The 21,083-nt window shown below is 41.0% G+C and overlaps 1 long non-coding RNA gene across 2 annotated transcripts in view; it reads left to right on the top strand.

The window, feature by feature from the left end:
* Positions 1–16,591: 16,591 nt before the first annotated feature.
* Positions 16,592–21,083, top strand: part of LOC148648773 (uncharacterized) — a 117,363-nt gene continuing 112,871 nt past the window's right edge. For both annotated transcript variants that reach the window (XR_015926457.1, XR_015926456.1), the window contains exons 1-2: positions 16,592–16,677; positions 20,190–20,263. This is a non-coding gene — a long non-coding RNA (uncharacterized LOC148648773). The remainder of the gene's footprint in view (positions 16,678–20,189; positions 20,264–21,083) is intronic.

Raw genomic sequence — 21,083 nt, 5'->3', positions numbered from 1 at the left:
CAGCTGCTGGAGCCTTGTTGACAGTTAAAAAGCTTACAGTACGGGCAGCAATCTCAAACCCAAATCTGCATTCCAAAAAAGCTGCAGTGTAGGAAAAGGGCGATGAAAGAATGATTTATACTGCAAAAATACAGTCTATGTATAAGGAGAGTAGCTAGCTGTGACAGTGTGTTTTGCCACTGCCCTGGAAAACGATGGGGGATTTAAACCCTCTTGTGTAAATTGTGAAGGGCACAGGCATTAATCTTGTGTGTTTCATGGGTCACTGGGAAAAGAAGAGATTTTGGGGGGGGTCTGTTTACAATCCAAATTCTTAAAAGGGGAGTAATCAGTGGTGTGCCATTCTGGGTGCCCACACTGAATGCTGCACATTGGGTGTTAAAAGAGGCAACACAGCTTACATACAGAGCGCATTCAAAAACAGAACAAAAATCAGAACGACTATAACGAGCGATGTGATGGCGATTCAGCCCCCCTCCTCTTTTTACTCTTTAATATAACTTCTCTGAGCTTCAGTGCACGTACTCCAGCTGACTTTCAAAAAAGAAACCGGCAGTCCCTTGAAAAATAGAAGTCTCGGTTCTTCAGACTCCAGGCACTCCTCCCATGCCCTCCTCAACGACTTCGCCACTTGAAAATCGGGTTAGCTGAAGGTGGGATTTCAGATTTTCAGAAAAGATAACGATTGCCGGGGGCCAGATCTGGACTTTTACAGAGGCTGATGAAAAAATAGCCAAGAGGCTGGGGAGCAGCTGGAGTCAAAACTAAAAGAATGCTCTTTTTCAGCGCTTTGAAAGAAAAACGAGTGGACAATGTGGAAAAATACATGATCGAACTGGGATTCGGTTGGTATGCCAACCTTTGGAACTGTCTTCATAAAGCAGCACAGGCTGTAGATGGTTTAAGTTTCACTTTCAGAAATATGCCTTGGATGCATGCTGACACCTAATAGCTTCTGGATTATTAACAACTGAAAGCACTTGGAAACAGTGCAGCTGCTTAAGTCGCTGAAATGTTAATAAAACGTATTGAAAGAATGAAAAAAAGTGAAACAATGAAATTAAAATAGACTTCCAACTCATCCTGTACGAGGGAGAAAAAACGTGCAAGATTTGATCTGATTCAGGGACAGAAGGGAATGGACAAATGTTAATGTAAATGACTGCTTTAAGTTCAATCGGCAGGTTACAGTAGGCTCAGAGGCCATAGATAGATGTTAAGCAGATTTTAGGCAAAAGCAGGTGTACTGGGATCTGTCAAAAATTTTTTGATTAGGAAATTGGACAAATAAAGCAATTCCACAGGAAAAAAGGGATGAATCACCTTAGGAATTCTGATATTTGTAACAGGGACACTAATAATCAGCTATTAAAAATTAGATCTACTCTTAAAATCTCAATTACTAGCACACCAATTGATGGCAGACATTGTAGTCTCAAACAGAGTCTTTCGATCAGACACTGAGCAAGACTGCATCTTGCTATTCCAATCTGGGGCACATGTTTTACTGTATATCTTGCACCTAAACCTATACCTAGAGATCATACTGAATCTGCAATGTTTTGCCGACTAACAATAAATAAAAGAACACAGTATATAAATAAATAAGAACACATCAAATAAATCTAACACCTGAAACTCTCTATTAACAAATAAGATACTTTAACAGATATAAAAAAATAAAATATTCAATACTGCTATTAACAAAACCTCAAATCCTACTAAATAAATAGAATTCCAGAATATATATATATCAAATGTCAAAGAAAACATTAAAATGTTAAAAAAACAACATGTACATTGTTGAGAAATGGCAAGAAGCTTTTCCATTTAATCTCAGTCTTCTAGGACAAAGATGCCTGGCTTTCAGAAAATACACAAACCAGTCAGATTATCTGCAAAGACCTTTGGCAATAAATATTCCCTTCAGGACAGTACATATTGACCTGTTAGTTGATTTTCGTAGTCTGTGAATTTCCCTATCAATGTACTGATGTATCACCCAGGGTGTAGTCTGATCTTTTGCCCTGTTCTTCCTTGATGGGGCCTAGTTTGCCCAACGTCTAGCAGATACAGTGCCTTGCGAAAGTATTCGGCCCCCTTGAACTTTTCAACCTTTTGCCACATTTCAGGCTTCAAACATAAAGATATAATTTTTTTATTTTATGTTAAGAATCACCAACAAGTGGGACACAATTGTGAAGTGGAACGAAATCTATTGGATTTTTGAAACTTTTTTAACTAATAAAAAAATGAAAAGTGGGGCGTGCAAAATTATTCGGCCCCTTTACTTTCAGTGCAGCAAACTCACTCCAGAAGTTCAGCGAGGATCTCTGAATGATCCAATGTTGTCCTAAATGACTGATGGTGATAAATAGAATCCACCTGTGTGTAATCAAGTCTCTGTATAAATGCACCTGCTCTGTGATAGTCTCAAGGTTCTGTTGAAAGCGCAGAGAGCATCATGAAGACCAAGGAACACACCAGGCAGGTCCGTAATACTGTTGTGGAGAAGTTTAAAGCCGGATTTGGATACAAAAAGATTTCCCAAGCTTCAAACATCCCAAGGAGCACTGTGCAAGCGATCATCTTGAAATGGAAGGAGTATCAGACCACTGCAAATCTACCAAGACCTGGCCGTCCCTCTAAACTTTCAGCTCAGACAAGGAGAAGACTGATCAGAGATGCAGCCAAGAGGCCCATGATCACTCTGGATGAACTGCAGAGAACTACAGCTGAGGTGGGAGAGTCTGTCCATAGGACAACAATCAGTCTTACACTGCACAAATCTGGCCTTTATGGAAGAGTGGCAAGAAGAAAGCCATTTCTCAAAGATATCCATAAAAAGTCTCGTCTAAAGTTTGCCACAAGCCACCTGGGAGACACCCCAAACATGTGGAAGAAGGTGCTCTGGTCAGATGAAACCAAAATCGAACTTTTTGGCCACAATGCAAAACCATATGTTTGGTGTAAAAGCAACACAGCTCATCACCCTCAACACACCATCCCCACTGTCAAACATGGTGGTGGCAGCATCATGGTTTGGGCCTGCTTTTCTTCAGCAGGGACAGGGAAGATGGTTAAAATTGAGGGGAAGATGGATGCAGCCAAATACAGGACCATTCTGGATGAAAACCTGTTGGAGTCTGCAAAAGACCTGAAACTGGGACGGAGATTTATCTTCCAACAAGACAATGATCCCAAACATACAGCAAAATCTACAAAGGAATGGTTCACAAATAAACGTATCCAGGTGTTTGAATGGCCAAGTCAAAGTCCAGACCTGAATCCAATCGAGAATCTGTGGAAAGAGCTGAAAACTGCTGTTCACAAACGCTCTCCATCCAACCTCACTGAGCTCGAGCTGTTTTGCAAGGAAGAATGGGCAAGAATTTCAGTCTCTCGATGTGCAAAACTGATAGAGACATACCCCAAGCAACTTGCAGCTGTAATCGCAGCAAAAGGTGTCTCTACAAAGTATTAACGCAAGGGGGCCGAATAATTTTGCACGCCCCACTTTTCATTTTTTTATTAGTTAAAAAAGTTTCAAAAATCCAATAGATTTCGTTCCACTTCACAATTGTGTCCCACTTGTTGGTGATTCTTCACATAAAATAAAAACTTTATATCTTTATGTTTGAAGCCTGAAATGTGGCAAAAGGTTGAAAAGTTCAAGGGGGCCGAATACTTTCGCAAGGCACTGTATATGTGGATTAGTGAAAATGAATGGGAGGATGTATTGCATTGAACATATTAATATAAAATTATTTCAGCACTAATAAATGGCTGAAAGAACAGCCTTTCCAAGAATAATTGGTTACAGAAACATTCAAATAATAAAATTCTTGGCTTATATTCTACAGAAAAAGCTGACTACAAGAACATATTTTTCAGCCAATTCTCACACAGTTGAAACAGACAATTCTTACTTAGAGTGGCATGCCAACACATACCCCTGCACCTGCATGGAAGAGATAAAGACAACCCGCAACAGCCTCCCCAGATGTGAACAGTTAAGTCACCAGCTATGTTTTCTTTGCAAGGTTCCTAGAACCAATTGCAGACATAGAGTCTGGAGTGAGAAGAGGTTCAAAACTTGCCGTTAATTTTGCAAGTTCACCAGCAAGCCTTGAGTGTCAAAGGACACTAGTAGCACAGCACTATAGCTGCCAACTTTCCAGGATTTTCCTTGAGTCTAAAGGAATGAGTACTCTCTCTGAGAAGTCTGGAATCAATCCTGTTGGAGATAATTCTAGGACCTGACTTTGAGGAGTCACCCTACAAATAACAGATGACTCGGACTTGTCCAACCCTAAGTTTTATTCTTTGGTCGAATGCTAATTATGATGAGATGAGATGACAAATACAGGGGACCTAAAGGAGAACGTACTAAATATTTTAGTTTGTTATTAACTCACCTTGCTGAGGTGTTAGAACCCTTTCACGTGAGAGGAATGAACTAGGGAGTCAGCTACAAGGGTGAAGATGGGGAGGAGGGAGGGAGCTCCATTAGTGAATGGCCTGCAAGTTTTTATATAAAATACATCATTAGAACTGACCTCCTTTCGAACTTCTGTTTAGCATAGCAATAGTATTTAACCAGTTGTTCGGTACTGCTTGGGAATCACAGTGACTTGGGAATCAGATGATAACACACACCATATGCAAGCCAAAAGTAAATGGGCTGTTGGGCCTGATTAGTGTTCTACATTTATCCTTTTATTAAAAAACGTTCAACCGTGCCTTCTCCGTTTCAACATATGTACCATTTGATTTTACAATTACTTCCAGAAGAGAAAATTGAGCAGCAGTCCAGGAACTTGCAAAATTATCCTGATGCAGTACCGTAAAATCCTGCTATTCAGTCTCCCACCACAAACCTGAGAAAAACATCACAGACACTATCAGAGCTAACCAACCCCCCCCCACCACCCCCATCCCATCCTGCATGATTTCCTCAACAAAGACAAACCTTAAATCCTGCTGATGCGGTCAGCCCAGACAGAGATTAAGATAAATTGGAAAAAGCCCTGTCTGGAAATACTAATGGAGTGTCCTCATCTCTGACTTTTTAACTGCTCCAGAGAGTTTAAAGGAATGAGTTTCTATCATGATAACATAAAAAAGTACAAGCTAAACAAACCAAACAGAGCACGTTCCATAATAAAAAGGCTGGCTCGAAGGCAACTGTCTGTTGGGTGAATCAGGGAAGATGCTACTCAGCGTTGTCCCTCCTGACAATGCGTGCTTCCTTTTAGAACAGAGCAGACAGGGCAAAAATGGGAAGACCCCGTAAGTCTCCTGGAAGCCAGACTGTCTCAGGCCAGGAAAGGTTCTAAGCCTGGAGAGATTTGGGGTTTGACAGGAAATCAATCAATCAACAGACACAAAAGCTCAGTCCCTCCCCTCCTCCAGTCCCACTTCTGCCACTATCCCACTTCATAAGTCAGTTCACAGGCTTCAGAAAGGACTGGCTGGTATCATACCGAAGTGTTTACGTGGTGGATGAGGAAAGGAAATGAGGTGCTATCTTACATAATGCTTCTCACAACATTCGTCATTGTCAATATTGTCTATTGGATCCAGGATCTTGGTCTACAATCAGATATCAGTGTCATTCCTTGGTCTGTCTAATGCACTGGATGTGCCAGATTGGGTCTGAGGTCCTCATCTATAGCTCAAGACTGTCTACAGAGAAGACCTATGGTCTTTTGGCAAGCATGAAATGCTTTTCAATAGCAGTTTCCTGGCACTGCATTTTTCCTAGTGGTTCTGTGCGTTAATTAGCAACAAATAACCAAGTAAAAATAACAATATTGTTGATAATAATGAGGAAAAGGAGCAAACGCCGCATAAAAGAGCATGTTCAAATTTGAATTGGTGCCACTTTCAGTGAAGATTGCATTAAAACTTTAACCTGGACTGAAATCAAAGCGACAAAATGTGCTGTTTGGAAGAACAGATCTAGCCCAGGTGTATCAAACCGATAGCAGGAAGAAAAAGACAGACAAAAATATTGAATGAATGGAATACCACCTGAAATAATCTGAAATCGCAAGAATTATTTTATTGAAAAACACAGAATCCTGCTTTTTGAACATTTTGAACACTTCTGAATAGAGGATGATTTTTGTCACCCCGTCGTACACCTTTATAGCACATGTACTCAAACATTCCTGACAATGCTTGTGTCCTCTTCCTTCCTTTACTGTATTTGCTTTAAAAAAGATGCACAGTGTTTAAGAATTTAGTCTCTGTGACCACAACACATTCTGCCACCTTTGTTGTTCAACGTAGGTGCTTTGTTGCAAACGACTTGCGTCTTTAAAGCTTTAAAGCTACTGTGCAAGGGCCTGAATACTTTTTCAAGGCACAGCCATAAGAGCATATGAATGTTCACAACTTGTTAGTTTTTTTTACTAGTTTTTAATAATTGATTCTCACGTCCAGCCTAGTTAACATGCCCTATAAGGGATCTAGTTTCCACAGGGAGAGAAAGGTGGCAGGCAGCTTCAGACAGGAGAAGAATCAAGCAGTGTAGCCAGCAACAATGGGGAAAGGTGTGGCATACCCTGAGCATGCTGGGGACAGATCTGAGTGCTTAGAAACATTGTGATTTTTCAGAAAGTCAGAAGCCCACAAGGAAGCACTGAGAAACTATTCTGACACCTGTATTGCTGAGATTTGGTGGGCAAACACACATCTAAACAGAAAATACTTGTGACTTAGTTTGCAGCACATCTCCCGTTCTTGAAATGTAAAGCCATAAATAAGCACTGGCTGTATTTATTATTTGTGTTAAAAATCTGGTTCCACTGTGGTCGGCGTGCAAATGATACATGATATTTTTAGTTGCCATTTCTCTGGAGGGACACAAATGAATTCGATACAGCTGCTTTCTTCAGGTCACAAATCCCCAATCGGCCAAGGAGAGGCTTGATTTGCTAGACACTGTAGCACTTTAATCACCAGCAATTATTGTCAAAGCTGTCTTTTTTTCGGGACCTGATTCGGTTTCATACACTTAAGGTTCAATGTCAGCATACAGGTTATCTTCTACAAAATAAGAAAGAAAAGCCAGCAGCGAAGGCAACACAGTCCCACACAACCCTCCACGAATTCTCATGCGAAAAGGTAGGGAAAAGGAGCACAGGGGGTCAATGTTTTACAGACTTGACAAAAACAAAACAGCTGTCAAAAACTATATTCTGATTCCATTTCTAAATACATAGTAGGGGGAGAAACAAAGCTTCTTTCTACACCCTTTAAGTCACATTTTACAATGTTGTTATTTTTAAATGTCAACATCCGCGCACCCCTCTTTCTGTTGTGAACTGTAACCTCAATGGCAAGATTGGAAACTCACTCAGTCCGTGAATCTTCACTGGTAGATAATCATGAAATACATTGAGTTTATCGGGATGGAAACCTCTGCCAGCTCAGATGCTCAGATGGCAGAGGGTACTGGAATGATAGACACATCAATATAAGAACTACTCCCAACTAGCAAACTTACTATTTGAAAAATCACCCATATCCATGTGTGGCTGCACGGTGTAAGTTCGGAATACTAGAAAGTTAACAACTGGGGGAAAGTCAGTCAGCCCATCTAGATAGCACTGGGTGCAAGTTCCTTCAATCCCCAGTTACCAGCTTCAACAACATGGCTGGCTAGCCTTTTCCAGACTTACAACCATTTCCATAAAGAAACGCTTCTTATTCTCAGTCTAAAGTCTCTCCTGTGTTCCCTGGCCTGTGTTGCGCTGTGAATCCTGTGATGTTCAGTGAATTTTCTTTTTTTAATACAGTGGTAGTGGTTTGTCAATGCCAGAGTCAAATCCTTTTGTAAGACTGAGGAGATTAAGCTTCTTTTACCCATCTGCCATCACTATTCACCAAGAACAAGACGCAATGCACTTTTACTCCATGTGTGAAGCTCGGTCCTTAGCTAGTATTACCCTGTTTTGCTTTTCTTGTTGCATCCAGTAAATGGTTATTCACAGTGAGTGAATGAACTGAATCAGATTTAAAAACCCCACACTCATACACTCACAAACGCAAACAAGTTAAACAATGTACTAAAAAGCTGTTCATTAGACACTCACATATTCTACCAACTAATGTCAATCATTTCATAAAGAGTTTGCCAGCCCGCTGTGTACTTGCTTTATTGTAGCACAATTAAATACACTCCCTAAGGCTTTTACTGACCTATTTTTTACAATCGGCATAGAAGGGGCAACCTAGCTTTGGTTACGCACGACTGTTTCACACAATTATAAGGCGCATTTGATCTCCCAGCTTCTCAGTATCGCTTAATAGTACCCCCCCCCCAAAACAGACACCACCAGAGGAGAAACTATGTAGAACTGTAAGTAAAACTGAGAACAGGAGGAACGTCTTTAAAGAGAGAGTTGTGGGAGTATGGGACAAGCTACCCAGTGTAAGATGACCAGGGGAAGGGTCATTCATAACAGGTATTTTCGGAATGACCTACTTAAAATGCTAGATATGGACCTTAGCAAAATGGCTGCCAAAAAGAATCAGCTGGCCCCTATATGGAAAGGGTCTACCCTGAGAAACAATGAGACACAGCTGAGCCGCATCAGGAACCGAAATATAAGTGCCCTGGAGGTAGTGAACCGATAGTGAAGCCGATAAGGTGAATGCGGTTTGGAGGAAAAGAGAGGAAAGAGGTGTATGTTAAAGATCGGACTAAAGAATAACGGACTACTGAAAGGAGAAAAGGTTTATGGTTTTTGGATTGCGGACAGTGGATAAGGATACATCGCGGATTGGCCTTATTACGGACTTTTTGGAACTCGGATCGGATCAGGATTAAGGGAACGGATTACGGACTGGATTTGGAAGATAGTTGGAGGAAGAAACGCCAAGAAACTCAGGAAAGAAAAGTGTGCTGTGAGTACTTCTCTCGTTTACATAAACTTTCCCCCGGAGACACCACACCAGCCATGTCGTTGATGTTGATATCATGGCTTTCTTCAGGATTGGTGGCAAGACCATAAGCCATCTGGTGGGATCAGGGCTGGAAGAACGGGTCAGATCTCGATTGTTGGCTGTCATGATAGCAATGAGAAAAAAAGCGCTCTTCTACCTCTTCACTCACTAAAACATTTCTTTCGTCTTCTGAACTTTGTTTCTCAAACTCGAAAAGTGGGCGAAACCCTGAGAGAATAGATGGACGCCAAGACGTAGTCATGCTAAACCCAAAAGTTCAGCTGCTTTCTACGTGGTGACTATTTTAATGGACCTAATTCCAAAGTTTGCTTTTTTTTTTACAAGACTTGCAACTCTTTCTATCTATTTCAAACTCTGTCCACCTACCCCCTGACAAAAGTGAGTGAAAAAAGATACAGCCAGAATAAAACATATTCATTTCTGTTTTCTTCTTCTAAATCCTTCTGTTTTCAGAAAGCCACCTGCCCCAGAGAGGACTGCATCTACCAGAAACCTGTCCCAGAAGCACTAGGTGGGACTGAGAGCACATGTCTGCTGTCAGCCTAAAGGGGACACCAGTCTATTGCAGGAATATTGATATTTAATTCAGCCTTCATGTTTGTCAGAGGATAAAGGAAACAGGCTCACCCAGAGAAAACTTATGGGAAAACTGCAAAAGATGGGAATTCCATAAAAAAAGGTGTCCTCCAGAATTGAACTGCAGACCTAACCTACCCACCATGCTCCTCTTGTGCTGGGTTACCTTGTACATTTGTTTGTGAACATATTATGTTTTCATCAGGCCATATCTAAAAAGAAACAAATACAAATGTTGCTTTCTCTCTCACTCTGATCTGGAGACTGGCAATAAGATGATCACTTTGAAGAAACTGACTTTGCAGAGCCCAGTTTAGAGAGAGTAGCTTATTTCTAAGGATTATTCCCCATAAAATCCTTCTCCATTGGTGCACAGTGCACCACAAAGGGCCGGGAAGTTGGAGAGGGGCGAGAATAAAGTGGCAAGGCTGACATTGTGAACTTGAACTGCCCAGCCTGACAACACGTCATTCAGGAGACTAGAGGAAAATGCCTGAGATCGGCTGATGGTTGCTCTTAATCCCCAGCGCAGCCTACAGTAATCAGCACCCAGGAGAGGAAACTCAGACATGGAGTAACGATAAAGCCCTCCAGCAACACAACAAAGTAAAGACTGTGTGTCTGAGTGCCTGAATATGTCTTGAGGGTATAATTCTCAAGTGGGCTTTAATGGAGCTCAATAAAAAAAAAAACACAACAGTAAAAAAAGGCTAGAATTTTTGCTCCTGTTTGCTTTCAAACATCCTCTCTTTGCCTGACTGGAAGAGACCTGCTCAACATGTGGCCCATCCATTGTAGGAGTTTGATGCAATTAACCACTTAATTATTGAACGGAGCACCAATTAGTCCAATTAAATAGCTAACGATCTGATTATATCACATTAGTGGTGCAGCAATCATTGTAAATGCTAGATATAAAGAAATGTTAAGCAATGGAGTATCACCGTTTGCCAATATTCTCGAACCCTTTTCTCTCTGACCTGGTTAGCCTAGGTTCACACTTGCAGTCGTAACCTGACAGGTTGTGCAGTCTTCTGCAAATATGGTTACATAGTTTGGCACTTCTTATCCATATCTTATAAATACATTTTTTTAAAAAGAAGGGTAGACTAATATGGTCACCTTCAACCCTGGTCCTGAATAGCCACAGTCCTTAAAGGGGAACATGCAAGCTCCACACAGAAGCATTGAACCCAAAAAATCTTTGAGGCAGCAAGGCTAAAATGAAAAAATTTCAGTGCAGTCGAACCACTGCACTGCTCATGGATGAAGATCTTCACCCAATATTCTATTCAATTAAGCAATTAAGAGGTTAAGATCTGCAGCTCTCTTTGGAATTAAATGCTTTGCCTGAAATTAATTAATTAATTCATTCATTCACCTTTAATTTTTACTGTTTTACTAGAGTGAGAGTCAGTGGCCAAAAACCTTTAAAATCTGTTATTGATACATTAGTATAGTCTCATTATTATTTATACATTATTATTTACAAATTCTGATGTTATATATTAGAACAGAAATTGAATAATAAAAAGACATTTTTTTGTGTTCATAAATATAGAAACATCAAATCTTCACTGACAAAGTTAAGCCAACAGACACAGTAAAACATGAACTGGAAGACTCAAATGAAAACCAAGGCGAAGTGCATTTAAAGCCGAGAACACCCGGCATTGTCTTTGCACGAATGATGGCGGGGGTGTGGAACGGGCTACCCAGCCTGATTGTGGAAGCCAGCAAGTAATACGGGATCCTTCACAAAATGGTTGAATGAGACCCCTGGATCAATTAGCTAGAAAAAAAAAAAAAAACAAGCTGCCTAGATGGGCTGAATAGCTTCCATTCGTTTGTTTTCCTGTGTCCTTATCTTCCGATGTATCTCCGACTCCATAAAAACAAAATTCCTTCCACGGGATGTTGCGCAGGTCTGAGCACGAGCATAATTGTGCGTCTAGTTTTATCTGTCAGGTTTTTCAAATTCTGCCTTCTCATTTTCCGGTCAATTAATCCTTCCTTTTTTTATGCAGCTCACCCTGATTTGTGCACAAGCCCGGCGGGCGGCCACTGTTTGGCCCAGTATCTGGACTAGCCTGTGCCGAGAACAGGCCTGGCAGGGCCACTCACTGCTGCGCCTGCTGCCATTTCAGGGGGAGCTGAGCGCACGGAGTGCCAGAGCAATGCTGAGCGCGGGCTCCTAATTTAATTCGACAATGTGAAATTGTGACCCTTGACGCTACAATAGCAGAAAAATGAGGCGAACTCTCCAAATTACACGTCCTTCCCGCGGTGAGCCATTTAAGCCGGGGTGTTATTAAAAATGAATGCTGCAGAGAAGGGGATGGTCAGACCCTGGAGAAAGGCGCCTGCCCTGATTTAATAAGCTCCCCAGTCTATGGGAGAAGATAAAAGGGAAAGAAAGACATTTATATTCTGATGCAGCACCCACTTTTCACAGGCTCATGTTTTATTTATCAGCGCTCTTCCCTGTCTCTTGCCCCCTCCCTCTCCTTTTCCCCAGTCCCCCACGTCTTCCCATCTCCATCTTGTATTAACTTCACACGTCCACAGCTTCGGTTTTGCCTTCAGCCCCATATTTTTTTTCCCCTCCTCAAGCCACTCTCTCGGCCTCATGGTAAGAAGTGCGTCTGCCCTTGCCAGACAGAACGGCACGCTCGCTCCGTCTTCTCGGACTGGTGCTGGCAGGACCTCGGACTTGCCTCCCGAAAACACTGGGGTCCATTTTCGGCCTGGCTTTCACTCACCCAACCCCCCCCCCCCCCAACACCCTTGGCACCCAACACAGCGTCTCTCAGAACCTCAGCACGTGGACATGTCAGATTTAGGTGAAGTGCAACCGCGTCAGGAGTGAGTGTTGCGTTATGTATACCATGATACATTATATGACGAGATATAGATTCACTTGTGGACAAAATTACGGTTACCTTTCATCAGAAACCCTGGTTCATTTAGTTAATTAAATACTGTTCGTTAATCTATCCATCCCCCCATATTCTAATTGCTCTTTCCAATTCAGGGTTGCGGGGGAGCCGAAGCCTATCCCAGCATGCAACGGGTGTAAGGCAGGGTTCACCCTGGACGAGACCCCTCTCCATCGCAGGTCAAACCGTTCATTAATCTGCATGTGTTTTAGGCCTTTATTGATTTGTCTAGAAGGGAAGTAATTATTTTTCAGCCGAGAATCCTAATGTTATTACAGAATTTAAACCATGGTGGTACCAAGTAAATCTAACATATGAGAGTGGTGAACATCATTCACGTGTTAGTAAAAGTTTCGAATTGAGATGAAATATTTTTTGGGGTTTCAGTTACTGTTTGGGTGCAAAGCAACACAGTGTCATGAAGATGGAAGTACGCAGCGCTGGGAATACATTTGCACAGTCCCCTGTCTTTTCAGAGCAGAAAATAATTATATAAGACACCCTTTCATTATTCAAGCTGATACAATTACCTTTCACGATTCTGCCTGGAGTGATGTTCATTAGTTCTGAAATTATTATTTCACACACATTCTTTTGCAGACGAAAGCTAAGGTTTGATTGAAAGACTGAGCAGTTCAGGATCTTGCCGAATACCATCTATCCACTGGATTTTGCCATCTCTGGGGCACTGAATCTTTGCAGCAGTCAATCTCTATGTTGGTTGCATATCACATTATATCTTTCTATGATTATATTCTTCTCTTCAGCTTTGATATCATGTTAGCACTGGTGCTGCTCCTAGCGTGTCATGGATCTGCAGGTGTCACATTCTGGATAACATCCATCCATTTTCTTGGCAAGCAGTGGGCACAAAGCAGGGTACAGGGTAAACCCAGGTTGGGACACCAGTCAGTTGAAGGCCAGACACACAGACACACACTCACACCAGAGCCAATTTTCCCTGAAGCCAATTAACGTACCAGCGTGTCTTTGGACTATGGGAGGACACCCTAGCACCTGGAGGGGAACCATGCAAACATGTAGAGAACATACAAACTCCACACACACAGTACCCCAGGTCCCTGAATTGAACCCAGGGCCCCAGTGCTGGCAGTAGTGCTAACCACTGCACCACTATGCTGCCCTTTCAATAACATAAATATGTTTTTTTTTATTTCCTAATGATGGAAGCTCAATTGTAAAGAAAGCTGGGCTGTGGAGGGGAGCATAATATTGGTCCTTGTATTTGGGTGAATTTTAACCCAAGTTGGTTCTGTAGTGTCTATTAGAAGCATCGTTAGTTTTTAGTGCAATGGTGCAATTTGTTAAAAATACAAAATGAAGGTTTGAAACGGACATTTCTTTCCTTCGCTTACCTATTTTGAAGATTTGAATTAGTTACTGTATGCAGCAAGGTCTTTTTTTAAGACACATTAATTAAAGAGCATCTCCTGATTGATCCTGATTGTGTTAATGTTGTCATCCTACTAGTGGCAGTGAAGCTCTGACAGTGAAGACAGATCTGCTGTTTCTCGCACAGACAGATAGATAGAGCCCTGACATTTTGCTTCTCATTTTCTTTCACACAAACCAATCTTGTTTTCATTGCAAAACCTTGAAACTTGCCAGTAACTTCATTTTGCTCTCTGTTGTGACAAGAATAACAAAAAAAAAAACTACTAGCGCTGACTGATACAGCCAAATACATACAGACTCAAAGTACAGGTGAGGTAAGGGACTATATTTTCTGATTTTAAACAGGTTCTCAAAAGTCATGACTACACCCTACTGCGTGTTAATGCAAATTCCTTCTAACGAATGATTTTGCTTGTCTCCTGAGGAAGACAGGTGTTTTGTTCCAGAAAGCATGAATAGAAAAATCTCCACAAACATCAGTACGTTACCAGCAGTGCATGTAGGACCTAGCTTTGAGTTGGCCAAAAAAAAACACCTGGTGCTCAAAACTCCATACCATTACATTAAGTAAATGGGCTGTAAAATGAAACTGTACCAACTTTGAATAGCCTCAAATTGGACTGGCAATGAAACAGCTTTTATTTGAGTTGCATCAATTAAGGATTTAGGTATCAGGTCATCTCAAAGCTATTTACAAACCCACACATGTGGAAGAAGGCATGTGTTCACTTGAAAAAAAATACTGGGATATTAGGAAGGTGAATTCTCTGAGAAGAAAATGGTGCCAAGTTGGTACACATGGCAGCTTTATCCATTCATGAATCCCCTAAAAAAAACTGATGGAACTTTCAAAGGTGGCAAGACGGAAAGTAGATGCAGGAGGCTGAAACGACAAGACTGGGCAACTTTCTGAAACATGTCCGTCGTCATCTGTCATCGGCTTTTTATTAAAAGTCACTTTAGTCTGTTAGAAATCTACCACTGGAAAGGAACAGTGAAAATAACACTCCTCAAGATGACACATACAATAGCACAGAAAAAGCCCCGCTTATCCTTTCAGAATTCAGACACATCTTTAACAAGTGAGCGTGTTCTTAACCGAGTTCTTTTATTCCAAAGAGCACAGAAGAAACATTTGGGACTTACACTGGTGCAACAGGCCTATCTGCTGTAGCTCTTGAGGTGTTGGAAAAGCAGTGTTGGAAATTCAACAGCCTTATTACTCATATCAGTACAGGGTGAATGCTGACTTTCTTCAGATGGTCACTTTTCTTTAACAGCAGTTATTTATTTACTTCTGGGGCGTCAGGACTGCTTGGATGTCTGGGGTATTGCTAACCTGAAGGGGATGTCCTTCCTGCGTTTAATAAATAGGCGCCTCTTTGCCAGGTTGCCCCAGATGGTAAATGTTTATACTGAAAAGCAGGACTGGAGCCCTATATGCAGATTATGTGGAAAGATCCTTCTGCAGCTCCTAAGGAACTGGCAGGTTTCCAAAGGTAGCAGACTAAACCTCTGGCCTGGCACCAGGGTTTCCATGGCAACAGTCACAGAAAACTGACAGGAATCCATTGCACTGTTTTCGTGTTAGTTTTTTTTTTCTTCCTTCCTCCAAATTTCATACCAAGAAACAAAGTACGATTGAAAAAAGCCAGCTTTGCTGCAGCCTCCGTATGCTGATCGAATCGTTTCGGCTGCCGCGCTAACCGCCTGCCTCCACCACTCCCTTTTATTTCCCGCAAATCTCCCGAGAGATAAAAACCTCATGCTCACCAGTCCTTCTTAGTAGTATTCAATTGTTTCATTTTAAATAAATCGAAAATTAAGGGAGAACATTAAGTCTTGGGTTTTCATTTTGCCACTTTGCCCAGCTAGCGAGGATTAAAAGAAAAAAAAATGGATTTAAGGGGCATTGGTATTCTGTATCTGATGCTTTCTAAGCATTAAATGTCTTTATAATAACATTGGTCAAGGTTTTGTCTTTCCTGTAGATCAGCTATAAGTAAGGCATTATTAAATAGGAAGTTGGAAGGTTAACACAAATAGTTGGGGTTTTGAACTAAAGGAAATTGAAAATAATACGCTCCGGAATTTTAAAAAGTAATGAATCTTACTAATACTATATAACTTGTTGAGGGTTCTGTTTACCTACAAGTCTATGGCTACCAAAGCAGCAGTTAAAAGGTATTTCAAGTGTCATTTTTTCAAACATTTCACTCATAAAACACCCGCAGTCTGTTAGCACAGTTTTCAATGTAAACTGTGAGCAAAAAAAAATCGGGAGCTCTTGTTAGCAAGTACCACAGAGCAATTTTAACAGCTACCTGATCTAAATTATCCAAATCAAAACTTCACTGTATCGAAAGTCTAAAAAAAGGCAATACATCGATAATTAGGCAACATCACTTTCTGAACGGAGTTGTACTCTGCTCTTTGTGTCACGTAATTAGATTTTTCTTCTTCTATTTCGGTGCAGATATTACCGAACTGAAATTGCACCTTTGAGGCATGATCTGTGAAGTGGTAAATATTATAAAAGTGTCAGAATGGCTGGGGTAAATTCATGTTTAAGCCATTTACCAGTGCTTTTAGATACTTCAGTAGTTCGGTCAAGCCCAAAAGAAGGCGGAGTAGACGCGTCATTAGCACAGTGATTTTACTGGGCTGACTCACCTGGCTCAGGAAGAGTACAACTCGTCTGCGTGTTAAGGGCTTTTGAATGCCAAGGGCACAGATTACCCGGCGAGAGAAACACGAAGCGAAACGAGTAAGCAAAAAACCCAATGCTTGTCTTTAGGTAGGGGGAAATGGGTGAGATTAGGTTTGAAATCCCCCAATACATTTGTTTTATAATCCATTTTGCATACTGGCAACTCTGAAGAGCAGTCTTTTTACATCTCAGATGAGTTATTTCAGTACCGCACTTTCAGTTCTCAAGTTTACCGTGCAGTAAATTTGACAGACTTGCTCAAAACTCATCGAAGAATGGTGAAGTCTGCAGCCTAAAACGGCACGGATTTAATTTAGTTGGTAAGTTTTTTTTAAGGGGAGGGGTAAAAAAAATCACTATGCATTTGTGCTAACTACTCTATAATTGCTCTCCCTGTTAGTGTTACTAATTAGTTGAAACTCCAAATCCATTCTTAGTGATGCTTGCTTGAAGTACTAGTGGTGGAGAAGAGCAGTATAACCTTCAACACTTACTTTTACTAAGTCTTACTAGTTCTGTCTTTTAAAGCACACTCTGAAATTATGTTACTAGCTAATAAAGACATTATTCATTATTAAATACCGTTTGGAGACCCAGTACATACTAAATTGTAGGAGGATGGTGTTTGTTGTTGACACTTCTAGGTTTTCAGCAGGAAAATAAAAAGGGGTGTGTGAACTGTTTCGTACGTCTTTTAGATCTGAGTTTGAATGACAATCTGGATCTTTGAGGATGGGTTTTTCATACCTCTGCTCTCGAAGCTTTTCAAATGACTACTTAAAGGTATAATATTCTGACAAACGTATGCAGTATTATATTGCTATTTTGGTGATAGGAATAACAACGGCTGGAGCTGATAACTAAACGCGGACTTTTTTCTTGACCGGACTGTCTCCCTGCTCGCATTTCTTTATGTTTTTTGTGTGTTTGGTTTTGATTTAAAATGAGAAAATCTCCTTGGCACTTTCTCTGCAGCACGATGCAGTAGCTGCAATAGAGGAACAGTCTTGGTGGCTCAAAATGGAAGGACTTCTTAGAAAATGTGGCGCCGGGTGGACAGGAATGTCTGTCAATAATCCCGGCCTGTCACACTCATGTCAATACACTTTCTTAAATCACTGCAACTTAAAATTCCTCCTGTGTTTAACATCGTACAGCTATGAGGGGTCTCTGATCCTGTGACTTTTTGGCACAGTGAGAGAATAAGCAATCCACAATTCCATAATGCGAACATTTTTATCTGGCTGTCAATAGTGATAAACTGCAGAGCCATGAAACTATTATGCCGGACTGCCTCCTGACATAACCCAGCAGATTGCAGGCTTGCTTTGTAAAAATCCATTCTAGTCCGGTAGGGAAATCTTTGTCGTACTCTAAACTTTGCTTCCTCAGCGTACCTGTTTTTCTCACAATAACATACTGTGACTAAGCTCACTTCTTGTGAACTAACACACACACATGCGTTGGACAGAAATTAACAACATATTTGGCAGAAGATATTATTTTAAATCCCCTAAGGTAATGCTTGAAAAGAAAATCTATAGAAGTATCAATAATTGAAGATGACAGGCAGAGTTGGGTAGTGGGTAAGCCTATGGAGTCATAACTGGTGGGTGTGGGTTCAAGTCCCTATCACAGACAGTGCTGTTGTACCCCTGAGTGAGGTACTTCAGTCCAATTGACCCAGTCCGTCTAGTTGTATGAATGGAACCAGCATTGCTGGGGATAGACTCTGCGATTAACCAGCGCCCTCTCCAGTTTATAAGTAGACTAATGGCTAATCAAACTTATATTGTGTAACAGTAGTTCACAGATTTCTCTGCTCCCTGACATTCCTGTTGTAGCATTCAGCGTGGTCTCGCTGGCTGTCTTGTGATATTCAATATAGGAGAGACTGGTATACCAGAAGTCAGCATCATGACTTCAAGACAAGATGCCTGCTGTATCCCTGGAACTGTATCAGAGGGAATGGACTTTGCTGTACTTTGAACTTTTCCTACATTTGTGATTAGCATTATGCAAAGTATTTTTTTTCCATTCAGGGGTGATTAATATTGCTCTGTTGTAATCAATGTGCATTTATGCATGTAGAATTCCATCCCAAAGGATCCCAAAGTACTTTCCATATATGAGGGCTTTTCACTTAATTTACCATGGAAATACAGCACCTGCCTGGGTGATGCACAGTGGACTTGATTAGAGAAATAAGAAAACTGATTTAAAGAGGATCTTTAGGGGCGTCATAATGTGAGAACTGGAATGAAGGGCAGTCATTCAACTTTAAACTGGTACCATGATTATTAATGCACCTAGATACTTGTGAAGTGAAAGCAACCGAATTATCCTATAAATCTCAAGTTGAATGTATGTGCTATAAGGAGGTAGAAGACATGCTTTCTAAGTGGAATGATGTGAAACTCCATTTTTGTTATTGGGGGGTTTCATTTATGCATTTGATTCAAAAACGTCATGAGTATGTAACAGAGCCTGAAAAGCATCCATGGTTTGGTGTTTCGGGTGGTAAAAATTAATGTAAGTTGCTTAAGGATTCTGATGTTTCAAATGAGCTCTCCTCTTGTTTATTCAGTCTTGTTTTGGATAGCCCTGCACTGAATAATTTGTGCTGGTTCTACATACTGTAATTACTTTAATACACCTCAACTTACATCTAAAGCCTTCTTCTCAGAAACACTTGCATCACTGTACACAAGCTAAGATAAGATAAGATCACTTTATTGGCCGTATATAATTTCTTGTATTAGGAATTTGTCTTTTCGCATACCCCAACTTGCTCTCCATGAGACACATAGACAGGGAGAGAAGCTTGGGGTCAGAGCGCAGGGTCAGTCATTTATACAGCGCCCCTGGAGCAGCTGGGGTGAAGGGCCTTGCTCAGGGGCCCAACAGAGTAGGATTCCTCTGCCGGCCGCAGGATACGAACCGGCAGCCTTCCAGCCACAGATCCTTAGCCACCACACCGCCCCAATGCCTAATGCCCCTAATGCCTTTTAGATTGAAGTGAAGCTTGCTTTGATATCATTCTGGATAGATTCAGCATGAGGGTTGGGAGTGGAGATTAGTTTTGCTGTCTCAGACATTACAACCACTTCATATTCTAAAGACTGATTAGGTGCTAATTGAAGAAGATTTTGACTGTCTTTTTAAGCATCTCTCTCAGACGTTTTTGAAGGGACACTCTGGGCAGGGTGGTTAGGCTTTTGTTTTAATCCTTTTACATCTCAACTTCTTCATTGCCTCATAACCCACTTGCGGAGTGCGAAAAAACTAAAAGCCACAAAGGGATGAAGATTTTTCCAAGATCAGTACTGCAGATAATTCCCTGTAAGTAAGCTGCACCTCAAAGCACAGCACCTCATCACCTGAGCGCAGGAATGTTTTCTCAGACTTAAAAAGAAGCAAAAGCAATCAGACAAACTTGTGTCAATACTCTGCAAGGCAGTAAAGTCATTTATATTCTCAGGCAGCCAAAAAGTCTTGCAGGAGTCAGATACCTTTGGAGCCATTTGCAAAGCCTCTTAAGTTTTAATTACCTTGCTTGTGTCTTGTAGACTGACAGCCTTCTGTTGCGTGCTTAAGGTATTCCAGCAAGATTTTTCCTTCTTCCTGTTCTTAAGAATCATGAGTAAGTACCTTTGTTATGTCTTTCACAAAAACTGTAATGTGAATGAAATACTACTGCAGGCAGATCATTTCTATACCCAAGCCACAGAAGTTCATTGGGCCAGTGCGTATTCTGTCCATCCCAGGGATCCACATTAACAATGCTGGTATCCACATATATAGCTTGATGGACTGAAGCTAATGGGGTAACATACAGTACCACAGTACGATGTGCAGTGAGGACTTGAAACCACCACCTGCCGGTTATCAATCTGGGGAACGTATAGAGTATGCTATGCTGCGTCCAAGTTGTCCTCTATATGCAATTATTCAAAACTTTTACATCATTTTCAGATCCTCAAAAAAGTAAAATGATTGACAAATCAATCAATAACATTTTTTGACATTATTTAAAATAATAGTAGAGGTACTAAGGTACTGACTGTGAGTTTTAATGGTTGTTATGAGAAAGAGAAAGCTCAGTCTTTATTTCAGTCTTTCTGGCCCATCTTGAATGACAGCTTTAGCCCCAATAGAAGAGAAGCCTATTAAACCCAACCATGCAAAGACCTAAAAATAAAGGACAAAATATATAAAGAGATTTTTAAATATCTATTTGTGTGTATTTATATATATGCAGGTCACATGTCCACTTGACCAAGAAAGTCCATATTTTAAAATGTCTAATTATGTGCGCATGTATTTATTCTTGCATAAGTACAGGTACAACCATTACCAAAGACTATGTTATCCTTTGCTGTTACATAAGTTTCTTTTCACATTTTTGAGGAATTTCAGCCAGTGTTGAGTACCGCAGTATACAGTGCAGTACCTGTTGCAAA

The sequence above is a fragment of the Lepisosteus platostomus genome, chromosome 14, assembly GCF_059453375.1.
Source record: "Lepisosteus platostomus isolate fLepPlt1 chromosome 14, fLepPlt1.hap1, whole genome shotgun sequence".
NCBI classification, from domain to species: Eukaryota; Metazoa; Chordata; class Actinopteri; order Semionotiformes; family Lepisosteidae; genus Lepisosteus; species Lepisosteus platostomus.
This window is presented reverse-complemented; position numbering and strand designations above follow the sequence as displayed.